The 12277-nt window shown below is 45.5% G+C and overlaps 1 protein-coding gene across 3 annotated transcripts in view; it reads right to left on the minus strand.

Annotated features, from left to right (window-relative positions):
• Window positions 1–12277, minus strand: part of SYN3 (synapsin III) — a 496131-nt gene that overhangs the window by 351027 nt on the left and 132827 nt on the right. The gene's annotated exons all lie outside the window — the stretch shown is intronic.

Here is a 12277-nt window from a genome sequence, read left to right on the forward strand (position 1 = left end):
TTCTAAGTTCAGAGAAAATCAAGACTCACAGTAGGTAGGTGGTTTACACTTAAAATGGTGCGATCCCTCTGACTCATCCACACACAGACACTTAGCTTCAAATACACTGTAGTTCTTTAAAATAATTCAAATATAAATTAAAATAACTCTCAAAGGGAAAAGACTTGCCCCCAGGAAAGACACTTTTTGAATTGCTCTGAGCTTGGGCCTTATGGTGCCTGCCCCCAGGATCAGGGTCATTACAAGAACATGTTGAAGGAATGAATGATGTACATAAACATCACATCCCATTCCCAAAGAAAAGGGCAAGAGTGTCCCTGGCTAAGCTGTAACTGATCCTGAAGGTGGCCATGTGGACGGTGACATCTGAGTGTGGGTGGCATTTACTCACAGAAACAGTCAGTGATGTGACTGTGGTTAGGGTTGGGGTTGGCTAGAACCTTGGAGCTGCTATGCCTACATCCCTGCTGCATTCTTAGAGATGAACAAGTTCCACCAATGCATGTTACAGACGGGGAAACGGAGCCCTATAGCCAGGCAGTGACGTGTCCCAGGTCACCCGGCAACACCACGGCTCAGGAGGAGGCTGTACCACGTCCCTCATTTCCTCCTGCCGCCCCTCCTTTGCCCTGCACTCTGCAGTATCTCACAGCAACAGCCATGGAAGGAGGGGTGACGCAGTGTCTCTAACAGGGATCTGATGACCAAAGGGAGCACTGACTTATAAACACTTTCTACTTTTATCTGATTTTAAAAATAATATATGCTCATTGTGCAAATAAAAAAACAAAAAAAACCCAAACCACCCTTGGAGAACAGAAACAAAATTACCTGCAATTCTCAACACAGAAAATTCTAATAAACTTTAGAATAATAAGCACATATTATTTGTGTTTTCTTATGTGTACATTATGACTCAATAATCTATTTTATGTATATAATATGCATTCATACTCATAATTCATTTTATGTTTTCTATTAATTATGATTTTTCTGTTTTTCACATATTATATTTTCCCTATCAAAATATCTTCAGAAGTATCATTTATAATGGCTTCCTGATAGTGCACTGAATGGATATACTATTAAGCCAACCAATCATCTATTATTATCAAGTAGCATCTTTCCAATATTTCACACATGCACATCTTTGCACACAAATTGACCTCATTTAAAATTATTTCTTTAAGATAATGTCTAAATGGAACTGTTGGGTGAAAGGGTATGAACTTTTTTAAAGGTGCTCAGAAAACCACCCCTTTTTAAATGTTCCCAACACCAGGGCATATGCCAGTGTCTGTCTCACTGCAGCCTCACCAGTTCAGCAGTTTTTACAAAATACAATTTTCAATTTGATAAACCATTATCAAATATACCCTGCACCCCATTTCTGTTTCAGTTTGTATTTTTATGATTTTAGTAAGATTGAATACTTTTAATAACCGTATGTACTTTCTTTACTGTAGAAGTCTTCTCACATCTTTCCTCACTGGAAAAAATAATGGGGTCTCCCTGTTTCCTCATTGACATGAGCTCTGACGGTGCCTTCATCTGTCATGTGCGGTAATGTTTTTACTAGTCGGTTGTCTTTTTATTTATGACTGTGAATCTTAACAAAATATATGAACACATTCTCCATTCCCCGAGTCTTTCCCTTTTGATTTTGCTCTCTGCTTTGAAGCTCCGAGGGTCCCCTGGGGCCGCGGTTCCGACAGCGCGACACACCCTCTTCCCAGCAGTGTAGTTTCCTTCCCACACAACGGTGCTGGCATGCTCGGTGCCTCACTCTGGGGTCTCCACTCTGCTCTGGGAGGAAGTAAAAGTCTTCCAATGGCCACACTCTGATGCCTTGTCTCAGGATGCTCCAACTCTAGTCCCGGATATTACGGTGCTGTCTCTCTAGAGCACCTAGAACTCACCTCTAAACCACATCTCTCTTACTCTTTGAAATAAAGTAGTAGCAACCTCCACTTTGTCTTCCATGATTTGAGAATCTACCTCAAGCTTCCATATTCCAAGTGCTCTTTTAAAATTATACATCAGCTCCATGCTCAAAACCCTCAGAAGGCTTCCGTCTTTCTGATGACAAACGCTCACCTCCTTACCTCGGCTGCGAAGCCCCTGCCTGCCTCTTCATCTCATTTCTACTTTACTCCTCCCTCACCTCCACCAAGGGCGTCCCAGCTGGCGCAAGTGATAAAGAATCTGCCTGCCAATTTAGGAGGTGTAAGAGTGGTGGGTTTGATCCCTGGGTCAGGAAGATGCCCTGGAGGAGGGCACGGCAACCCACTCCAGTATTCTTGCCTGGAGAATCCCATGAGCAGAGGGGCCTGGAGGGCTATGGTCCACAGGGTCATAGTCGGACATGACTGAAGTGACTTAGCAGCAGCAGCACCTTCACCAAAACCATGCTGACAACTGCTCCTCCCTTTAATTTCTTTTCCTGGAGGCTCTTTTCCCAAATGGTGTGTGGCTGCCTCATTCTTGTCACTTATTGGCTTAAATTCATTTCCTGAAGGACACCTGTCCTATTAGCTCTACTGAAATTTTCTTCAACGCTCATATTGCCCTATTTTCTTCACAGCTCTTACGACAACTGTATTTCTCAAGTTTACATATTTAGTTGTTTATTGTTTGTCTCTCCCCTCTAAAGATGTCAGCTCAATGAGAACAGGGGACCTGCCCAGGTCCTTACCAGTAGTTTTAAACGAATGATGAAGTTAATGCACGCTCGAACACATGAAAGGAGGAGGGCCTCCCAGGTGGCAGAGCGGTAAAGAATCCCACAGTGAGGAAGACCTGGCTTGGATCCCTGGGTTGGGAAGATCCCCTGCAGGAGGGCAAGGCAACCCACTTCAGTGTTCTTGCCTGGAGAATTCAGTGGAGCGAGGAGCCTGGCAAATACAGTCAACGGGGTTGCAAAGAGTCGGACACAACTGAGTGACTAACACTACTATTATGAAAGAATGAGTGAATGCAAAGTAGAAAAAGGAACGAATGGTCTCTCATTGTGGTCCTAGAGAAGAGAAATAGGATTGATGGCCAAAGTAGCCAGGAAATTAACACGTGGACCCTAATAGCCAGTCGGCTGCTTTACAATGAGTCCTGTGTTCCTGGAGGTACGTTAGCATCACCAAGAAATTTTTAACCCTAGGACATGCAAGTTGGACCCCATGACTGCTTAAGATCTTCAGACACAATATGTGAGAAATAAACATTCTCCATAAGTACTGTATCAGAGCAAATCAAGCATGTGTGACAGTTCAAATTCTGCCATTGTCTGCTGCACAGAATGCACACTGTCTTCCACACAGCCTGGGATTTGCATGGAAGGTGAAAAATTAGAGACACCAGCATGCAGTTCCTCCCTCCACACCCAGCACCCAAGGTTCTCTGTCCAGTCAGGGAATAGCCACATCCTGCATGTCACCCCACCATCCAAGGATGTAGTCAGCAGTTTCAGGACCTGACAGTGGGCCAAGCACCACTGTAGAGGCTGGAAATCCTAGGATGACTGGGACATCATTCCTGCTTTCACAAGACTTACAGTCCGAGAGGAGGTGGGTGCAATGCTAAAGGATAAGGATTTGCTAAAAGAACAAATGAAAGAGTGAGTGAGTGAAACAACAGAGGCAAATACAAAACACTAAGGTGGTCCAACTCTCCCTGGGGAGGGTGTGGATGCGTGTGTGCCAGAGGGCTCGGGTCAAGAAAGGAAGGTAGGGGTTTGTCACATGGACAGGATTTTAAGGGTTTCCAGGTGGAGGGAACAGCACCTGCAACTGAATTCAGGGATCCCTGAAGTGAGAAGATAGTGGTCTGTGATCGGTTTTATTTGCTCAGTATCCTTCTCTTTTGGGGGGAAATAGACTCCATAATAAAATTCTCTCCAATCAGAGAACTGGCTTCCTCTTGGCAGTAACTGGTCTAAGGATTGCATTGCTGATGTCAAAAGGGTTGTCACAATCCTCCTTGAGTGGCCAGCTAAGCTTGAGTGACATCACCTGGGCTGACAGACAGCGTTTTCCTGCTCCATGAAAGGACCCCACCTGTAACAGGGAGACCAAGCCTGTCTGCCTCACTGAGCCCCTGAATCCTCCTGAGCCTGACACTGGAGCCACCCTTATCTTCTGAGTTACCCGTGCTATTGGTGGTGGTCTAGTCACTAAGTCATGTCCAACTCTTGTGACCTCATGTAGCCTTCCAGGCTCCTCTATCCATAGGATTCTCTAGACAAGAATACTGGAGTGGGTTGCCATTTTCTTCTCCAGGGGATCTTCCTGACCCAGGGATCGAACCCGTGTCTCCTGCATTGCAAGCACATTCTGTACCAACTGAGCTACAAGGGGATCTTCCCACTTGAGCTGTTAAGTATTCTATTTTGCCTACACTGGTTTAAATTGGGTCTGGTGCTTGCCCTCACTATTGCTCTGACTGGTATTGGGAGGAAGTGGCAAAGTCTGTAATTGGTTACATGGCAGGGGTATAAAGTCTAATGAGGTGGTGGCAAGAGATATGGTTGGGTGAACATTCCCAACGAATCTCGTGAACCCCTTCCCGCTCTTCTGCTTCCACAGGCCCTCTGGGCACATGTCCTGTGTCTTTCATGCCTGAGCAAGAAGGCCTCCTTCAGTCCCACACAAGCTGGCACATCCTGGCTAGAGGCTGTACCTGGGTTTTCTTATTCCTTAGACTTAAAATGAGCTATGTTATATGGGTTTCTGACCCCAGGTCTTTTCTCAGAAGCGGCATTCGATGTTAGAGAGTAAATCAAGGACAACATACAATTAAATGGTAGAGACGGGACAGGTGATGCATTGCTGGGAGATTACCAGGTGCTCCAGGCAGTGTCAAGAAGTGGGGGGCCAAAGGCTGAGTCACTTTTCATCACTGGAGAAGCTTAATAATTCCCTCAATATGCAGAAGCCTGCAGTGGCCAGAAAAGATTTTGACTGGGCTTTACCTGGGGCCTAAGTTAATATGCAGAAGCCTCGTTATTCTCAGCCACCTGACTGCTATTTTGTCAGTCACTTTTCTGAAAGACCCAGGCTGACTAAGGGACAGTGTTGCTAACTTTGGTCACATGTTGACCCATCAAAGCCAGACGTGACTCCAGCCATGGCTGGGAAGGCTCTGGGCTTTTGATATCTGTACCCACCAGCAGAAACTTCAGGTGTCCTCCGAACTTCTCCCATTTCTCACACTCCTTCCCCATCCCCCTCCACCTCTGAAAATACCACCTCAGGTACCAAATCTATGGGAAGGAAACCAAGAGAACTGAGCACACCAGCCATAACAGGAGTCCTGAGGAAAAGCAAAGGGGAATGCACGCTCCTGAAGGCTATGGACCAGTACTGTGCAGCAAGGGCAGAACAGAGGAGACGTGTGTGCTAGGCAGATGCAGAGCCTTGACTGGGCCATATGGAAGGGCTTTAGGAATTCGCGATGCTTGCCGCCAGCCCGAGGACTGCAAGAAATTAGTCCAGGCAGAAGAGAAACGAGGTGGTGGCCGACCAGCAATCTGGCGAGGAGCGGACAGCAGGAGGCCGCAGTGGGGTTGGCGGGGCCCACATGGCAGCCGCCAGCCACATGGCGCGACGGCGGCAGGGGGAAGCCCGGCGGCGCTTACACACAACCAGGCTCTCTCTGAGTCTCGGGGCTCTCTTTGTAAACTACTAGGAGGTTAATAAAACATAGACACGAGTTGCTGGAGGAAGGAGACTTCCTCGTCTCCCTTCTAAGCATCAGAATATCGGTCTCTTTATCTCAGTCTCTTCTCCTTTTCATTTCAGAGAAGTTCTTGTGACTCCACCCTTGCTCCATCCTTCTTCTCCATCACCCTGAGGATCCCACATGTTATGGGTTGAACTGTAAGCCCCCAAAAGATACATCGAAGTCCTGAGCCCTGTTCCTGGCTGTGTGACCTGATTTGGAAACAGGTCTTAGCAGATTTAATCAAGTTAAGGTGCGGTCATACTGGAGTAGAGTGCCTAACCCAATGCCTAGATCTTTATAAGAGAAGGTCAATCTAGATGCAGACAGAGAGAGGAAGAGGAGAACGCCATGTGACAATGGAACCAAAGATTAGAGCAATGAGTTGACACATCAAGGAATGTCAAGGATTGCTGCCAACATGGCAAGGAATGTCAAGGATTGCTGGCAACCACGAGAAATGAGGAAGACACAGGAGTGGATCCTCAGCTAGATGATTGAGAGGGAGCATGGCCCTGCTGACACCTTGATTGCAGACTTCCTGGCTTCAGAACCAGGAGAGAATAAACTTCTGTTGTGTAAGCTGCCCAGCCTCTGGCACTTAGTTATAGCAGCCTCAGGAAACAAATACTCTGCACACCCGCAGTATTTCCTCTTTCTAGCAGCTTCCTGGCTTTCTTTCTTCTTCTGCATATCCATCCACAGCCCCCTCCTCACTTCCTGAAAAAACAACCCTGACTCCAACAATAAGAAAACCTTTGCTTCAAGGCTGAAAATGAATGACAGTTAAGTAATGCTTACGGAACTTTATGTAAAAGAGTTAACAAATCAACACATAGATAAGTGTATGGAGATTTATTTGGAAGGATGTTCAGCAAAAGCACTAAGCTGGCTATCTCTGAAGGGTGGGATGGGAAATGGGGGGGGTTTACATTCTCTTCAGACTTTTTTGTACTATCTGTATATTAAAAAAAAAAAAGAGTACAAAGCATTTTTACAACTATGAAACAACAACGAGGTTTATCTTCATTTTTGGAAAAAAATGATAAATGTAACAATGATGTAACATTATGGAAAATGCTTATGGGACCATTTCACCAGACATAAAACAATAGAAAAGAGAATCTGTGTTATGACTAAAGCACCATAGACATGACAAGACTGGAGGGAAGATGGAACATTGCTCATTTGTTAAGGTGGTGAGGCTACAGGTAATTTTGTTTTGAAAATTTCCGTTTTTGTTATACCATGGTTTGGACATTAACCAAAATTTTAGTTGGCATAAACAAGTAACTGAAGGTAAAACAATCCCCTTCACTAGGGCTGGCAGCCATAACTAGCCCCGCCTCCACTCTTTCCCATTGCTACAGTATGTGCCTACAGCCCCAGTTCCCACATACCCATCTCCACCACCCTCTGCATCCAGCTGCCACTCCCCTTTCGACCTTAGTGAACTCACACTGAGGTCATTCCTAAAAGCCAAACTCCAAGATCAAATGCATTCTGCTATACCCTCCCTTTCCCTGATTTCTGATCACAGCTAATGTTCAGTGAGCCTCTATTCTAAGCCCTCCGTATATCTTGACTCATTCAAGGAGCTGTTATTTTCATCTCCATTTTCCAGATAAGAAAACTGAGGCACACAGTGGTTAAGGAACTTGCCGAGGTCCCATAGCTGTTGTTGTTGGAACCATGAGTCAAACCTGGAAGCTGTTGGCTCTGGAGAAGGGTTTCCCACTCTCTGCACTATTGACCTTGGACTTGGATGATTCTTCGTTGTGGGAGGCCGTCCTATGCATTGTAGGGTGTTGGGACCATCACTGGCCTCTACCCAATAGATGCAATAGCACCCCCAGGCCCAGCAGTGACAACTAGAAATGTCTCTAGGCATTGCCAAGAGTTCTCTGGGGGCAAATTCACCCTGGTCCTCTGCAGCGGGATTACCATCTGCCCTGCACTGAAGATGCTCTCCCCTTGCTTCCCAGCTGTTCCCTCCCGGCTCCTCACTGTTTCTTCTACCCTGACTGGCTCTTTTCCAAGGCACAAGGTTGGTTCCCTGCCCTGGAAAATCACCTCTCTTCAGTTGGTTCACCCACCTTGTCCTCACAGGCAATAGTGGAAATGACTCAGATTTATAGAGCACCTCCTCTGTCCCAGGAGTCATTTGTAGGCTTTTAATTATGTTCTTTTTAAAAAAATTATGTTCTTTTTAATCCTCACAATGATCCTATAAGAAGGAGACTATCAATAATCTTATTTTTCAAGAAATCATCACTAATTCATAAAAATATCAAATCACTGAGTTCTTTATCTAAAACGGATGTAATATTGTAAGTCAACTATATTTTAATTAAAAATAAATACAAATAAAAGTAAAGTGAAGTCGCTCAGTTGCGTCCCACTCTTTGTGACCCCATGGACTGTAGCTTACCAGGCTCCTCTGTCCATGGGATTTTCCAGGAAATAGTACTGGAGTGGGTTGCCATTTCCTTCTCCAGGGGATCTTCCCAACCCAGGGATCGAACCCGGGTCTCCTGCATTGTAGACATACATACGCTTTACCGGCTGAGCCACCAGGGAAGTCCAAAATAAAAGTAGAGAAGGAATAATTTTTAAAAAGAAACTAAGGCACTGGGAGATTAAGCACAGTAAGAACAAGTTCCACATGGACCGGAGCGCTTCAAGTTGATGTGCATAACCAGTGTGCCACCAGCATCATCCTTATAACCTCAAATTCACCCTTCCTGGACCCGAAGTCATCAGGCTCCCCCTTTGAGGATCTCCTGACTTCTGTCAAAGTACCCCCAGGCCCACAGCAACCCAGGATCTATCACCCTGAAGTCATCTGTGAGTCTTCTCTCTGACCCCCCACGTAAGGAGCCGCTCCCCACTCCCGAAGTGTCTAGGGTGTTTTCCTGTACCCAGCTCCCCTCTCTCACTCTGGTTTTCCCTCCCATTGCCTTAGGCTCAGGACATCTCACCACACCTCAACACACTTCCTTATCTCCTAATCCCAGTCACAAGTTCCTCCTCTCAATCCTCTTTGAAGCTCAGAATCCAGACTGTTGAAAGCCAAGTGTGATGTGACCTCATGGTCTCTGTCCCAGGGATTCTCAAGCTAAATGCCAGCAGAGCCCAAGCAGGTAACATCAGGCCAGTAGAGTGAGCCGTCTTTGCTAGCAGTGTCCTTAGTGGTCTTCTTCTAACAGATACTCTCTTTGAAATTAAACACAGCAACAGTCTTCATTTCTACAACGCTCTCTCCAACCTTTTCTAGAAGCATCAGTTCAGTCCAGCTCAGTTCAGTCACTCAGTCGTGTCCGACTCTTTGTGACTCCATGGACTGCAGTACGCCAGGCCTCCCTGTCCATCACCAATTCCCGGAGTTCACTCAAACTCATGTCCATCGTGATGGTGATGCCATCCAACCAGCTCATCTTCTGTCATCCCCTTCTCCTCCCGCCTTCAATCTTTCCCAAAATCAGGGTCTTTTCCAAAGAGTCAGCTCTTCTCATCAGGTGGCCAAAGTATTGGAGTTTCAGCTTCAGCATCAGTCCTTCCAATAAATATTAAGGACTGACCTCCTTTAGAATATATTGGTTGGAAAAAGAAAAAAAACACCAATATACTGGTTGGATCTCCTTGCAGACCAAGGGACTCTCAAGAGTCTCCTCCAACACCACAGTTCAAAAGCATCAATTCTTCTACAATCAGCTTTTTTATATTCCAACTCACATCCATACATGACTACTGTAAAAACCACAGCTTTGAGTAGATGGACCTTTGTTGGCAAAGTAACGTCTCTGCTTTTTAATATGCTGTCTGGGTTGGTCATAACTTTTCTTCCTTCTTTTTAGAAGCATGCATGCCCCTTACTCTTTCATTTTCCCACTTTCGATAACGACTTGAACACTAGAAACGTTTCATCTTCCTGTAGGAGAACACAATCTTTATGATAGACGGCAGCTAACGCAGGCCTCTGTGAAGAGCTGGGGGAAGTGGGCGCTGGTGAAAATAGAAAACAGCTTTTGCTCTAGCTGCTAAGCCCACCTAGGAACAAGGTCCCAGGTGGCCCTAATGACTTTCTAAAGAAGTCCAATTCTAGATATTTGTAAGAAATTCTCAGTAACTTAAAGGCTGATGGCTCATCAAAAAAAAAAAAAAATTTTTTTTTAATCATACACCAAAAATAAATAAAGCAGAACTGCTATGGGGAAAACTCCAATGAGACTCAAGGCTCCACCTACGGAGGACAACTGTGACCCAAGTCCAGCATGTGGTGGCCACATGGAAATACTGGGTCAGTCTTACCAAATCCTCTGGTTTTCAAATGAAGCCAGAAACCTGCCTTTTATGTGAAGTCTTTTTTTGTAAAATCTTTCATTTTAAAAAAACATGGGGCCACATTCTATGTGCAGACCAAAGTTTTCTAGATAAGACATGTGACCTGAAAGCTAGTAGTGTATGGTCTCCAACTTGGGGAGGAGGGGTCCTCTCTTCCACCACCACCCTCATCTACATTCCACTCCTGCACTAATCTTGAAATAATGGTTCCCTCCTGCCACTCTGCTGTTCAAACCCCTGGCAGCCTCACTGCCCACAGGCAGGAGTTCCAACTTCTTCCCTGGCGGCTCAGTGCTCTACAGTAAGTGGCCTGGGCTTCCTTTTAGCTCCATCTCCTCCTTGCTCCTAGAATGTCCTTACACCAAGGTCCATGGCCCTGCTGCCCCCACGCTCATCTTCCATCCATTCATACTGTGCTCTGTCCATGCAACTTCCTATGCCTAGGAAGTGTGTTACTTGCTCAGTCATGTCTGACTCTGTGACCACATGGACTGGAGCCCACCAGGCTCCTCTGTTTATGGAATTTCCCAGGCAAAAATACTGGAGTGGGTTGCCATTTCCTTCTTCAGGGGATCCTCCCAATGCAGAGATCAAACTAGTGTCTCCTGCATTGCAGGCAGATTCTTTACCATCTGAACCACCAGAGAAGCCCACGTGAAAGTGAAAGTTGCTCAGTTGTGTCTGACTCTTTGTGACCCCATAGACCATACGGTACATGGAATTCTCCAGGCCAGAATACTGCAGTGGGTAGCCTTTCCCTTCTCCAGGGGATCTTCCCAACCCAGGGACCAAACCCAGGTCTCCCGCATTGCAGGCAGATTCTTTAACAGCTGAGTCACAAGGGAAGCCCATGCTTAGGAAACTGCCCCTCAAAAATTCCAATTCAAATCCTACCTCCTCATGATTTCTCCCCATCCTCTATTCCCATACCTTCAGGGGGTTCGGCTCACATGGAAACTCCTCACACAGCATCTCCTAACTGCTCACAGGTTGTGGTCTCCTAGTTAACTCTTCACCTGTCCAACACTGCCTCTATCTGGGGGCAGGGTTCTTACCCCGCCTTTCAAGTCTCTTCTCCACATTGCCCAGAGACATTTTTTATGGGACACACATCTGAGTATGTTGCTCTCCTGGTTTTAGATGCTGTCTCCTGTGTGCAGATTCAAGCCCAATTGCCGTATCACCAACACAGTATCCTGAGTCTGGTTTGATTTTAAAAAGTCTACTTCTCCAGTTCCACTGTGGTCATCTCTGGTCACATGGACGTGTATGCTCAGTCTTTCAGTTCTGTACAACTCTTTACGACCACATGGACTGCAACCCACCAGGCTCCTCTGTCCATGGAATTCTCCAGGCAAGAATACTGGAGTGGGTTGCTGTGCCCTCCTCCAGGGGATCTTCCCGACTCAGGGATAGAACCCAGGTTTCCTGCATTGCAGGCAGATTCTTTTTTTTTTTTTTTTTAAGTATATCACAGTTTTTATTTAAGAACCTTTACTATTATTGCAGTACATAATTTTCTCTAAGTTTTACAGATTTTGATATTCATATTTACATTTGCTTCTTATATCTAAGCAAAAGTTGACAATTAAAAGTTCCCCAGGAATTTTTTTTAAATGAATTAATAGTGAATATTTGGTTCTATTGCAGCAGATTCTTTATTGCTGAGCCACCAGGGAAGCCTGGGTTGGTCACATGGATAATAATATGCACTCTATACTTCAACCCCACAGGACTCCAGCTATATCCAGAAGCCACAATCTGTCTCACCTTTGTAATTCAACACATACTTGGGGAAAACAAGGACAGCAGGCTATTGAAAGAGACTATTATGAAAGTTAAGTACATCCTTCTTATTTAATATGATAAAAAGTGAGTCCAGGAATGTTCTTTCCCATCTATCTGCTCTTACTGTTCTTTCAAAGCTCTGTCAATAAAATGTTCCTTGTAGAATAGGCTGGTATTATTTACTTCCTGGGATAAACGTTAAACAACACACACACACGCACACTTTAAAAACAGTGAGATCTCTGAATGACGAGGAGGTGGTATGTCCGTATGTAATGCCAAGCCTCTGAGCGCCCGGCAGGTGTCCAGTACTAGTAGGTGCTCAGGGCCATGTGTGTGGAATTGGGAGTGTGCTCCAACTTCCCTTCCCAGAGTCCTGGCCCATCTAAAGTCAGCAGCACTTCAACAACTAGCAGGGACACAGCATCTCAAG

The sequence above is a fragment of the Bos grunniens genome, chromosome 5, assembly GCF_055505025.1.
Source record: "Bos grunniens cultivar Pamir isolate PY7600 chromosome 5, Bosgru_T2T1.0, whole genome shotgun sequence".
NCBI classification, from domain to species: Eukaryota; Metazoa; Chordata; class Mammalia; order Artiodactyla; family Bovidae; genus Bos; species Bos grunniens.